Below are 12,247 nucleotides of genomic sequence, written 5' to 3'. Positions count from 1 at the left end.
CACCAGGCTACATTCTGAGACATGTGTCAAGGCACAGAGCACATTCCAATCATATCTGAATGTGACGGCAATTTCGCCAGCCACCTAAGATGAGCTGCTGGAGATCTGCGGAAGAATAGGAAATAATAAAGCGCCAGGCCTGGACGGAATACCGAATGAGGACCTTAGGCTTGCCGTGAAATCCGGACCGGACTTGTTCGCTGAGTTGTTCGAAGTATGCATGTCCGGCAGTATGGGTCCGTAAAGCCAGATGCACGGAAAAAGTAATATTGGGTGAAAAATGCATTCATTTCGGCTAATTGGAGTCTGATACTCAAATCCCTAGCGAAGGTTGGTATTTCAGCCTATCTTGCTGCTATCGTCGTTATTTAACTGAAAGGAGGCTCTGGTATGACACCGATGACGGATCCCAGGAGTACGCTATTTCGGCGGGTGTCCCGCAGTGCTCCGTACTGGGGAACACCATGGACAACGATGCACTTAATCTTCCCCTTTCGAGGGAAGTCACAGTGGTGGGCTACGCTGGTTGTTGTCGCAAAGCACCTCGAATATGCTGAGTTATACTCAAGCGGGGCAATCAATGCTGATAAAAGTTGGCTAGAGAGCTCTGGTTTGACACTTACGGGGAAAAAATCAGAAGCGGTCCTCATCACTAAGCGCCGGAAGAGAAATTACGCTTGTATTAGAATCAGGAATCATATCAGCACTTCCAAGCCGATCATCAAATACTGGGGTGTGGTGATAGACAGCTCAGCTATAAAGATAAATTATAATCTCACCCAGTTTCTCACGGGACATGGAGGATATCGCCAATACCTGCTCAGGTTTAAATTGGAGACCTCACCCGATTGTTCAAATTGCGATGGAATTCCAGAGGACCCAGAGCATGAATTCTTCCACGGGCCGAGATTTGTGGAAGAAAGGAGGAATTTAGAGGAGACTCCAGGGGGAAGTGCTGGTACCAGAAAATCTGGTGCCGAAAACGGTAGCATAACAAGAGAATTGGGATGCCACCAACTCCATGATCGCATCTATCCAAACCAAACTGCGAAAGGCAGAGGAGAGGAGAAAAGCGTGGTCACGTGTGCCGCGTATAGAAGAAAGGTGAATAAGCTCGAATGAGCTGACTCCGACCCGTGATGGAATACCTTATGGTGGTTCCGCGAGGCAGGGGGGAGGCGGGGGTGGTTTTAGTGGGTAAAAATCCCACACGCTGGTGTGTCCAGATCAGTGTCTTTTGAAGATTTCCACCTCCTGAAAAAAAGACAAACAGACGGACAGAGAGACAGACAGACGAACAGACAGGCACCGACTCGATTCTAATAAGGTGTTGTTTCACACAAAACCTTGAAAAACAGACAGACAGACGGACAGACTAAGAAGGAACTTACAATAATTTTCCAGACAACTGATTACAACAAAGCACCCGGTCTGGATGCTGTTCCCAATAGAGCTCTTGAACTCACTGTTAAGACCAGACGCGACTGGTTTATTAGTGGATTGAAATATGCATGGGAGAGGGAGTTTTACCCGATCGGTGAAAGAGGCAAAAACTAAGCTAGCATCCATCATCATATCGCCCGATTTGCTTCGTCGACACGGTAGGAAAGATACTCCAAAGGCTCATCTACAATAGATTACTCCTTATCATTGATCGTGAGGATGGACTATCGATGCGACAATTTGAATTTCGACAAGGCCACTCAACGATCAACGCCGTAGACATTGTTTTGAAGCTGGCTCGAGACGCGATTTCGTCTAATAAATGCTGTGCCGTGGTGACGTTGGATGTCAAAAATGCGTTCAAGTCCACCAGCTAGAAGTGGATAAAAAGCTCATTGGCCTAAACTGATGCCTCTAGTTATTTAACTAAGCTGCTCGAAAGTTGCCTCTCGGAAAGGACACTTTGGTACGATACGGATGAGGAATCCAAGCAGTACACCGTCATCGTAGAGTACCACAGGGCTCAGTGTTGGTACTTTGCTGTGGAACGTGACCTATAATGGGATCCTTGCTCGCGGCAAAGGAGGCGACGACAATCGGTTGCGCAGATGATCTAGGTGTGGTTGTCATCGCGAAGCCTGAAGACGTTGAAGTGTACGCTAACGTAATCATTAGCGTCATAAAAGCATGGCTGGAGGCGTCACAGCTTCACCCTACGAAAATATGGATGCGGTCTTGATTACCAACCGAAGGAAGACGACGTTTAATATTCGTATTGGTGGTCACATCATCACTTCGAAACCGATTATCAAATACCTGGGGGTGGTGATTGACGCTAAAATCAATTTCAAGGTACATCTGTACTATGCCTGTGAGAAAACCGCAAATACCAGCGTATTATTTGCACGGATGATGCCTAACATTGGAAGCTCAAGATACAGTCGCAGATTGCTTGTGACCGGAGTGGTTCGCTGCACACTATTATACGTAACACTAGTTTGGGAGGAAGCACTAACGTGTGAGAATAATGAGAGGAGGGTAAATATGACTTCCCGCTTAGTGGCACTAAGGGTGTGTCTTGAGAACAATATCAGGCGAGGCAGCGTGTGTTATAGTGGGAATGATCCCGATGGACATTCTGGCAAGTGAAGCACGCTGTCTGTATGAGAAAAGGAGAATGAATGAATCCACCTGAAAAGACTACCGAAAGGCGGCAAGGTCTGACGCAAATCCTGTCAGGTCATGGTGATTACAAGAAGTATCTGCACCAATTCAGGCTGGATGATTCTCCCTTTTGTCCTGAATGTGGTTGCACACCTGAGGACTCGGAGCGTATTATGTTCCACTCTGCACGATTTTATTCAGAGAGGAGGAGCCTGAAAGACCCCCTGAAAATCAACCACAATCAAAAGTTTACAGGAAGAACTTTGAAAAGCGGAGCACGCAAGGAGGACGCGAAGGACGGAAGGTTTGGTCCCTTAAAGCGTAGTCAACCCCGCGAAGTAATGCTTTGCGGCGGTTCTGTGGGGAATGAAGAACGAGAAAGTTGGAGTGTTTTTAGTAGGTGACAATCCCACACACTGCCGCAACCTGGCACGGCAGTGTCTTTGTAAGATTTCCACCTCCATCCATAAAAAACAAAACACAAAAAAGGACGGACAGACAGCCAGACAGACAGTAAACCAATTTCAATAAGGTTTGATTTTACAGGAAACCTTAAAAAAAGGTTTCAAACCTTTATTTGAGTTTTAACGATTTGACGATGATTAGAAGACCATCCTGAGTAGCCTGAGTCGACCAGGAGTGGAGACCTATCTCAAAAATCTAAGAAGTTGCCGAAATTTATCATGAAAGTTCAAACGCAAATATTGAAGCTGCGCTGATGTGTTTCGACAACACGCACTTGCTTGCTTTTTTGCTAGCTAGGCTCAGGAATTGGGAAGCTTCTACATTTCATACCCTCACCTGTCATTTAAGAAAGCTGTACGTGTCCTTAAGCCGATACATGGGTCTGCACCGGAATCCGAAAAACACACCTGGAAAGCAAACACGGGACATTTTCCATTTTAATGACGTAAAGATGTCAAGGCTCGGTGGGAACCCCAAAGACCGCGCCTCTTCAACAGTTAAACCAAGAGAAGCATCGATTAAGGATATAATCCGTCGTAGATCTTCCCTTTCGACCGCGGCATTCGGGTTCGAGCCGTTATTTATTCTGGTTTCAATTTCCAACCGTAATTCGCGTGTTATAGGTTCGATAGATACGCGCGATGCACAATGTTTGTTTGATATTCAGATTACGGTGCGGATTTACGCATTGGTATAACGACATGTGCATTTTTTTTTTTAAATGACACATGAGTGACGAGGGAGGAATGGGTGGGCTCATAGACTTGCCAGCCGGGGCCCTACTCCTGGCGGTTCTTCGACGGATACAGTCTGTTCCCGCTGGCGACTGTCAAGGATGGTATCTGCTCGTACTACTTAGCAGCCGGCGACCTCAGATGGCGAAAGTTCACCGCCTGTGCCAAGCCAAGGAGGATTTGGCCCCCTTATAACAAACCCCGCCGCGTGCAAATGGATACGGCGGTCGGAGCACTGGCCTGTAGGAGACCATGCCCGCATTGCCGAAGCTGCGGAGAAGAAGAGGAAACCCTCAGGCACTTCTTTTTAGATTGTTCAGCTTTAGCTAAAACCAGTCTGCGGACACTAGGTAAACTATTCTTTGAGGACCTCAGAGAGATCAGCTTTCCTTCGTGAATGCTGCGGGCTGGCTCTGAAGATCTGAGCCGGCGTGACTCTGTCTCCTTGCTCATATGACAGCAGCTATGGCCTTTGTGGCATCAAAACGATGCACCACAGAATTTAATGGGCTCCTCGGATTGGCCAACGATACCTACCTACCCCGATACGTGAGGGACTGAAATGTTCAAAGCATCTCCCCCTTCAAATTCCTGAGCCAGGGTGGCAAGGAAGCAAGCAAGCGCGTATCGATGAAATACTTTGATGGAGCTTGAATATTTGCTGAGGGAGGGGGGTTTTCACGGTCAATTTCGCCAACTTTTTAGGCCTTCCCCGCTTGGTCGACCCCGGCAACTCAAAATGATTTGACAATCGCCCAAGTCCATTTAGTCATTATAATGTTTACGCGGAATTAACAGTCCGCGTTCCGGTAATATTTGGTGTCAACCACAGTAGTGAACTTCTTATAAAGTGATCAAAACTCTATACAGGGTTCTACTGTAACCCCTCATTAATCGTCCGGTCAGCTACGAGCAAACATATGTACTTCTCGCTTTCACAGGTACTGGAGGGTAGGAACAGGGTCCCGGAAAAAGGCATGCCAAGACTTTTTATGCGCTTCCAGAATATTATCTATTCTGCTGGTTCTATCTGGATCTGGATCATCCCTCACTTGATATTTTGAACTCTTATATTCCATCGGTACCAAAAGCTGACATTAATTGAAGTCAATTCAGAATGAAAATTTCAATCGCAATCTAAATCCAACATGTTGCATAACATTGCAAGTAACAATTCTTCTAAATTCCGTTCACGCTATCTTCCATGAATGCAACCATCTGACATGAGTTATTATTTTCAGTGAAATAAAATTATTATCATTCCTTTGTTATTGGCCTAATTTATGATTTGGTATTTCTCACCCGACATGTAAACGCATTACTGCACTTTCGCTGATGCTCAACATACCAAACTATCTCCAAGTCCCACTCACATCCCTCATCCCCATTCCGAACCCGAAGGGATGCTCAATGAAATTATCCGGAATCCAAAGTTCATTCTGCCTCCTTCGAATGAACTCCAGAGGGGTCCTTCCGAGTGAGCTCGCAAATCCTTATAACCTTCGCACCGCATTTAGTACGAAGGCGTGGTGTGGATGCTAATGAACATTCTTCGGGTTTGGATGCTGAGCTCTTCGGAAGGACCAAAGAATCCTCTTTCGTTTAGTTAGTGAACGTTCGCGATACCGTTAGGTTCGATAAATCAGCGGTTCGCCATCTCGGTTCTGTAGGAGTGCTCACATATGAAGGTCCTGTAACGGTTGAGTGTTTGAAAGATACTGTTGGACTGTGCGCTTCAAGTGAAGAGGATATTGCACAATAGCCACTTATTTGCACTGTTGCGAAGTTGCCTGCAGTGAATAGTGCGGTCATTTAAGGTGACACTTACGGTGAGGATATATTATTTCCCGGAGCTGCTTCCCAAACTCTGTTCCTTACGTAAATACGATTTGAAAATTTCGAACGTGTCCTGAATTCGGTGTTGTGCGAGTGTGTAAAGTGTGACCCATTGTGGACTGTCCACGACCTGAATGTTTACCTTCTAACATTGCATCCTAGCGTACACCTTAAAATTATGTAACGCCACAGGAACGTAGTATCCTTGTCGTTGCTGAAAGCGTTGTGTTGGACCACCGCGTCCTGGCGCACATCCTGTGGCGCCGTTGCCCTATTTTGCATTGTGCCGTGTCGTTTTGTGATTTCTGTTGTGTTGCAAGTGGGGTTTTTCGAGCGTTTTCGACTGTTTGTTTGTCAACCTTTTTGTTTCCTTCGGGTCTTTCGCTGTGCACAGTGATAAATTATAAAAGTGCGCTCTATTGTCCATGAATTGTCATTTTGCACGTTCCGGTGTAGGGATCGCGTTATGTATGCACATCTGCACTATTGTGATGCTATGCTCCTCGCGAGGGACTAAGACCGAGCCTTGAATACGCACATCGATTGCAGCATCATCATTACATAATTGGAAGCTGTAAGTTGCTTACTCTACATCTTTAGCGTTAGTGGCTGCATTTTCGGCAAAATAGGACGCAGGACCTAGTTCAAGTTTATTTTTTTGGAAAAATGACCTAGTCAGTTCGAAATTCATGGAATTATATCACCAGGTCGGGGACAGTTTGAGCAAGGCTATCAGCAAACAGTGACTATAACTAAGTACGGTGTCAGTTGACACGTCCAATTCCCTCGACCTCAGGCCCTTACTCCACTCGGCGCCCTGTAGCTATTTAGTAGTTCACTCGTTAAATTGTGTGGTGATTTTTGCTCGCAACAGCAAGCATTCATGAAAACGCAACGAGGACGGTTGAGAGATGGATTTTGCATTATGCTTGGCTTTGGTCTTTGGTAACCCCCCAAGTCACCCACGAGTCCATCTTCGCCCTCCCTTATCTGACACTTCTTCGGCTTGAAATTTGTGCTTAGTCTGCTCTTCATTCTGCCATTTAACAGGAGACGATGAGTGCAGATAAAGGAGCAACGTCGACGACCAGACTTATTAAAAGTGACAGCCTGTAAAGCATTTCCGTGACTTCGCTTAAGAACGAGGCATTAGAGATTGAAAATTGGAATTGTCAGTTTTCAAGTTTTTCAGTTTTTGTTCCAATTTCCCGACTGTCTGCTTCGAGGGTTTTTCTTGGACTGCTATGTGCATTCTCTCGTGCTGACGATGGCATGGTCAATGTGCCTAAGAGGTTGCAACGATCCTATTTAATTGGTTTGTAGGATAAAGATGGAGGGGTGCTTTTTGGGGAAGGTTATGCTGTTTTGTCTCGCAAAGACGGGCTGGCTGAGTTGGCTCGCTGGAGTGAAATTCTTTTCTGTGAACGGCCTTGCTCCAATTTTTGTCTTTGGATATGCTTAGAAGACGGAAGCTGCTGCGGCGTTTTCCTTACTATTTTTTTTTAAAGTTTATTGAACACGAGGCGAAGTGACGTCGGGTTGAGAGTAAAAATGAATGAATAACTGGATATAAAGAATGCATGGAAAATGCTCTGAGGAGTCTTATGCTGACGAAATGAGATTAAAATGAGTTCAGAGTGCGTAGGTGCCGGAATGCATGTTTGTGTAGTAGGTTCGTGTTTGATTGCTTTGTCCTTGGAACGCAGTCAGAGGAGGACGTATTTTAAAGCCATTATCTTTATGAATTTATGTATATATTTGTTGGATATTCGGGTTATATCTAGGGTGATTCAAGTTGTGGAAATCGGGGAAAGTTGATATTTCTTCAATCGTCATCATCGTGATCCTATAGCCCGACGTCAAGCCCTGCCCACATGGATCGTTGTCCTCCAATTATCTCGATCACGTGACCGCATTCTCCACTCTTGGTAGGTCAGTAAATTGCCCAGCATCCACATTTATTGTGCTCTCTCATCATGCTCCCGATCTTCCCTGTAGCCTCCTCCGTTGACACGTCATCTGTTTATAACCTTTTAGGCATTCGATCGTCGCTCATTCGTTGGGCATGCCCTGCCTACGGAAGGGGTTGTAGTCTACAAAAATTTGGAGACTTCTAGCTCATCGTACAGTTCATACAACTCATGATGGTACCGGATGCGCCAGCCATCACGGTCGCGAACTGCTCCAAAAATTCGCCGAATAACTTTCCTTTCCAATGTGTTTAGGGAATTTTTGGAGACTTGGGTTAGGGTCCAGGTCCCAAAGCTTAACACTGGCCGTGTGATAGTTTTGTATAGTCTCGTGTTTCTATGCATATGCTAAGATTTCATTATGGGAAGGACAGAGGGGAAAGTCTTACTCGCTTACTGTATTCGTCGCCTGACCTCGTCAGTTTCATTGGCGTTCATTGGCAAGCTGCTACCCAGATATATAAAGCTGTCTACGAATTCAATGTTGAGGTCTCCTTCGTTCATGCTGGAATGAGGTGGTGTCCTACTTCTTGATTGCATAATTATTTCCGCTTTGTCCTCATTGATTCGTAGTCCAACTTCTTTCCCAGCAGTGTCAAGAAACTGAAGAGGTTCCTCTGCGTCGGTCACTTTTCGAAATATGATCTTGATGTCATCTGAGTACGCTAACAGTTGTGACGACTTTATGAGTAGCGTCCCGCTGGCGGTGGTATCCATTGCTCAGACAGTATATTCGAGTGCTAGATTGAAGAACGTCGGCGCCTGCCCGTCGCCCTGGTTCAAATTAGTACGGGTTTCAAAAAGATCAGTCAACCTGTTCTGGAACCTGATTTCTGGGATGAAGTTGGTCATTAGTTTAATTTAGTTTACTGGGGGCAGCCGCAGCTCCGAGCGCTAAGGCTTTTGTTAGACCGATTGTATTATTCCCGTAAATCGCGTATTCAATAGCTTCCCGACTGCGGCATTCGCAGGCTATAGCGAATCTAAGAACATTCTCCAGAGGCAGAGGGTGTACAAATTCTTCATTGAAAAAAGCTTTACCAAGGTGTCTTCGTCTGAGATGTGAGAGGGCCGGGAAACTGCATAGAAAGTGCAGGGTCATCTCCTCCTCCTTCTCACATTGGCTACACATAGCTGAACCACCACCCAATATTTTCCATATGATAGTTTACTCATTGCTCCAGTAATACTTAGGCAATCAAGCCTCTGAATCTGCCTGAGCAGCTTCCTGCTGTTAGCAGTCTCGGCCACCAGATGATGCATCAAAATGGGTTTTATTATAGATGTAAACATATACCCGTTGCGGTGAAAGTCCCCAGGTCCTACCTATCGCACTCCTACAGCACTAGAGCAATCTGCAGGATTTCTGATATTGTTCCTAGATATGGTGCTTCCACGTCAACTTGGAGTCGAAATGTCGAAATGTTTGTACCAGCTGGATTTCCACTATTGCAAAGGCGGGTAGCGAACATAAATAGTCCAATCTTCGTAGCGTTCACCGTGAGTCCATTGCGGAGGTACCAACTGTTGACTTCAATCAGAGTTGCATTCAAGCGGTCACATACTATATACGCAAACTTGCCTGTAATTATTACGGCTAGATTGACCGCAATGCTAGAGCGAAGATTTTTTGTCCTCTAGGAGTCACAGCAGGGTATTCATTATCAGGAGCCATAACAGGGGAGATAGAAGTCCTCCCTGTGGGCAGCCTCTAAGAGATTCTGCCTCAATAGGCTTGTGTAGATTCCTCCACTCTAGCATGTAAAGGATCCAACTGATTAACAGCGGTTCGACTCCATGCTGTCTTGCCGCATCACAAATTGCTCCGAATGAGGCATAATTGAAGGCACTTACGGTGTGGTCTTTTCAATTTTTGCAGGGAGTTCATGGAGTGCGGCCTCCATGGATTTGACTTTCTGGTAGGTGCCCATGGCGAAGTGACCACGTAGGAATGTGTGTATCTCTTATGAACTGATCTACACGTCTTTCTAGTCCTTTTAGTAGAAAGGAAGTTTGACTGATCGGTCGGAGGCTTTTTGAGTCCATGTAGGTGGGTTTCCCTGATTTGGGAATAAATATCACCTTCACATCGCGCCAGTTAATTGGAATATAAGCGCGGACTAGGTATGCACGATACATATTCCGAATAGGTAGACCCAGGGCATCCATTCCCTCTATTACTAGCGCAGGAATAATGTCATCCGGACCTGCAGACTTGTATCTATGGAACGAGTGCAAAACGCCCTCAACCGAGAAACTGGAATCTGACATGCAATGTAGCATCAGTGGAGCGAGTAAAATGGGCATTTAATTTTACTCGCTCCACTGATGCTACTTTGCATGTCAGATTCCAGTCTCTCGGTTGAGGGTATTTGGTACCTGTCGGCCCCGAGATGAGATTTTGAATGCTGCCTGGGAAGCGCACTTCAAGCAAATGGTTTGCCGTTTCTTCATTTCTGTGTACTTTCTGCTCTGTAAACGTAAATAACCCAGCTTCTGGATACGTTCTTTAACCGGAATCCGCTTCAGCTTTGAGGTTACCTCAAGGGAGTTAGTCTTTTTGCAAAAGTGTCTCCATGATGATCATTTAGCCGTTCTTATGCCTTCTTTAGAGCCTTCTGTGCCTCTTTATAACGATCTCAGCCAGCCGCTGAATCTCACTTCAGAGCACTGTTGAGGAGCATCCTTGTCGTTCTTCTCTGTATTGCCAAATCCGAGTTCCACCATGGTGTTTTTGCCTTTTTTGGCATCTTCAGTGGACAACTTTCTTCGAAAGCTTCTCTCATGCTAGTTGTGATTTTCTGAGTTGTCGTCTCAATTACAGCAAAGGATTTGTTGCGTCTCCCAGGGATCGTGAATCGGGCACTCAGTTCTATTTCATACGTGACACAATCTGTGAAGGTGAATCTATGCCCATTACGAAATCAATGAGTCTGTGATCTGGGAGTATCATATCGCTGGATACTTCCCACTTTCCGACCAGAGCCGCAATTTCTGGGGATGCCACCGTGATGTCGACGACCTGTCGCCTGACGACATTGAAGAAAGTGGGTTCATTACCCAAATTAAGGATCTGCAAATCGGTTGGAGATCCTCTTGCATTGATATTAGAACTTCCCCAGCATATGTGGTGAGCGTTGACATCACACCCTGCTATTACCTCATGCCTTTACTTTTGGCATAGTGGATAGCACTCATGAATATTCTACTGGGAACTTCTTCTGCGTCATAGGGCAAATATGCAGAGCACCATAGAATCTCTTTGTCTCCATGTTCATTTTTGATGGTTGGTTTAGCGGATGTGCTGTCGACATCACAGGCATAGGTCGTTAACCAAATTAGCATAGAAGTCTTTTGAGACTACCATGCAGAAGCAAGGTCGATTACTTCCATTAGCAAACAAAAGGTCAGCATGTTGGAAGTTTAACCCACCTCATCCACGCTTCAGATGAAGATGCCGAGGGCTGCGCGTCCCCTTCAATGGCTTTAGGAGCTGAAACTTGTAACTTGGCGGTCCCTAGCCCGTAGTAGAGCCGTGTCTTCGTCGGCAAAGTTTAGCCGTAACATTTTACGGTACCTTACGAGTATGCACTCCTTACAGTTAAGAGGAGTTTCTTCCTAAGCTGTTCGCACTGCTCAATATCGTAACCGGATGGATTAGTGTCTTCCTACAAGACACATCCATCGGCTTCGATAGCCTTGGCTGCAGGTGAAGGCCTAGCCCTTTTCGCTGCCTTTGTGTCGAAGAGTTGGGATCGTCCACGGACCGCTGCTGCTTCGATTTCCCCTTAGCCGCAGGTGCCCCGAACGATCCTTTCCTCTCAAAGTTGGCACAGCTTGTGGGTTGTGATTTACCCAGAAGCGGTTTGCACCAAGGCTGTTTGCTGTTCGTGGACAAGTGACTTACCCGTGAGCAAAAGTTTAACCTCAGCAGGTGGCGCCAATTGCAGCCCGGAGTCAGGAGTGCTGACAGAAGGGGCTTGCTTCGGTTCGTCCGTTAAGGACTGAGTCCCAATTGAATTGGTTCCCACTTGAGTAAGTGAAGAATCTGAGTCCAAACTCAGGTGCTCCATCGCTGAGCTCGGGGTTGAATCGTGGCGATTGAGATTTATTTATTAGTTTTTTAATAGGTTTTTGTTTTTTGGTTTCTCATAATTGACTGCCATTGCCTCAATTTCATCGGGGAAAGTAAGTGAATCTCGGCTGAGCCCCTTCTTGCCGAGACAAGGCTAGTTGAAACTGGGGGTCGCCTGGTACCCAGAGTTTACCGTGTACGGCCAGATTTTAACTTCTATGACCATTCAGCCCATGACTTCATTACTGCTTGGCTTCACGTGCCCCCTCTCGCTTCCTAAAGTATCTTCCTTACTGAGCTCCCTCACCACGAAAAGTTAGGTAATCTTCGATAGAGTGGAATTGTTCATAGCCACCTTTGTAAATGTTCCACCGGATTTCAACAGCTTGGCTAGAATTTCGTCCGCGCCCGGCGCTTTGTATAATTTCAGTGACCGGACGGTGAAATCAGCTTTTTCTGCTGTCGGAGTAGTGTAGTGGGGTCAGGATCACCAATACCGCCAATCATTTGGGCTACTTGCATGGGGGCGCCAGATGTCGGATTCAGAAACCCTTCCAAAT

The 12,247-nt window shown here is 46.0% G+C and overlaps 1 protein-coding gene across 2 annotated transcripts in view; it reads left to right on the top strand.

Moving 5' to 3' along the window:
- Positions 1–5,365: 5,365 nt before the first annotated feature.
- LOC119653858 (acetylcholine receptor subunit alpha-like) overlaps positions 5,366–12,247 on the top strand; it is a 391,561-nt gene continuing 384,679 nt past the window's right edge. For both annotated transcript variants that reach the window (XM_038058922.1, XM_038058916.1), the window contains exon 1: positions 5,366–6,216. The gene's annotated coding sequence lies outside the window, so the exon portion shown is untranslated. The remainder of the gene's footprint in view (positions 6,217–12,247) is intronic.

The sequence above is a fragment of the Hermetia illucens genome, chromosome 1, assembly GCF_905115235.1.
Source record: "Hermetia illucens chromosome 1, iHerIll2.2.curated.20191125, whole genome shotgun sequence".
Classification (NCBI taxonomy): Eukaryota; Metazoa; Arthropoda; class Insecta; order Diptera; family Stratiomyidae; genus Hermetia; species Hermetia illucens.
This window is presented reverse-complemented; position numbering and strand designations above follow the sequence as displayed.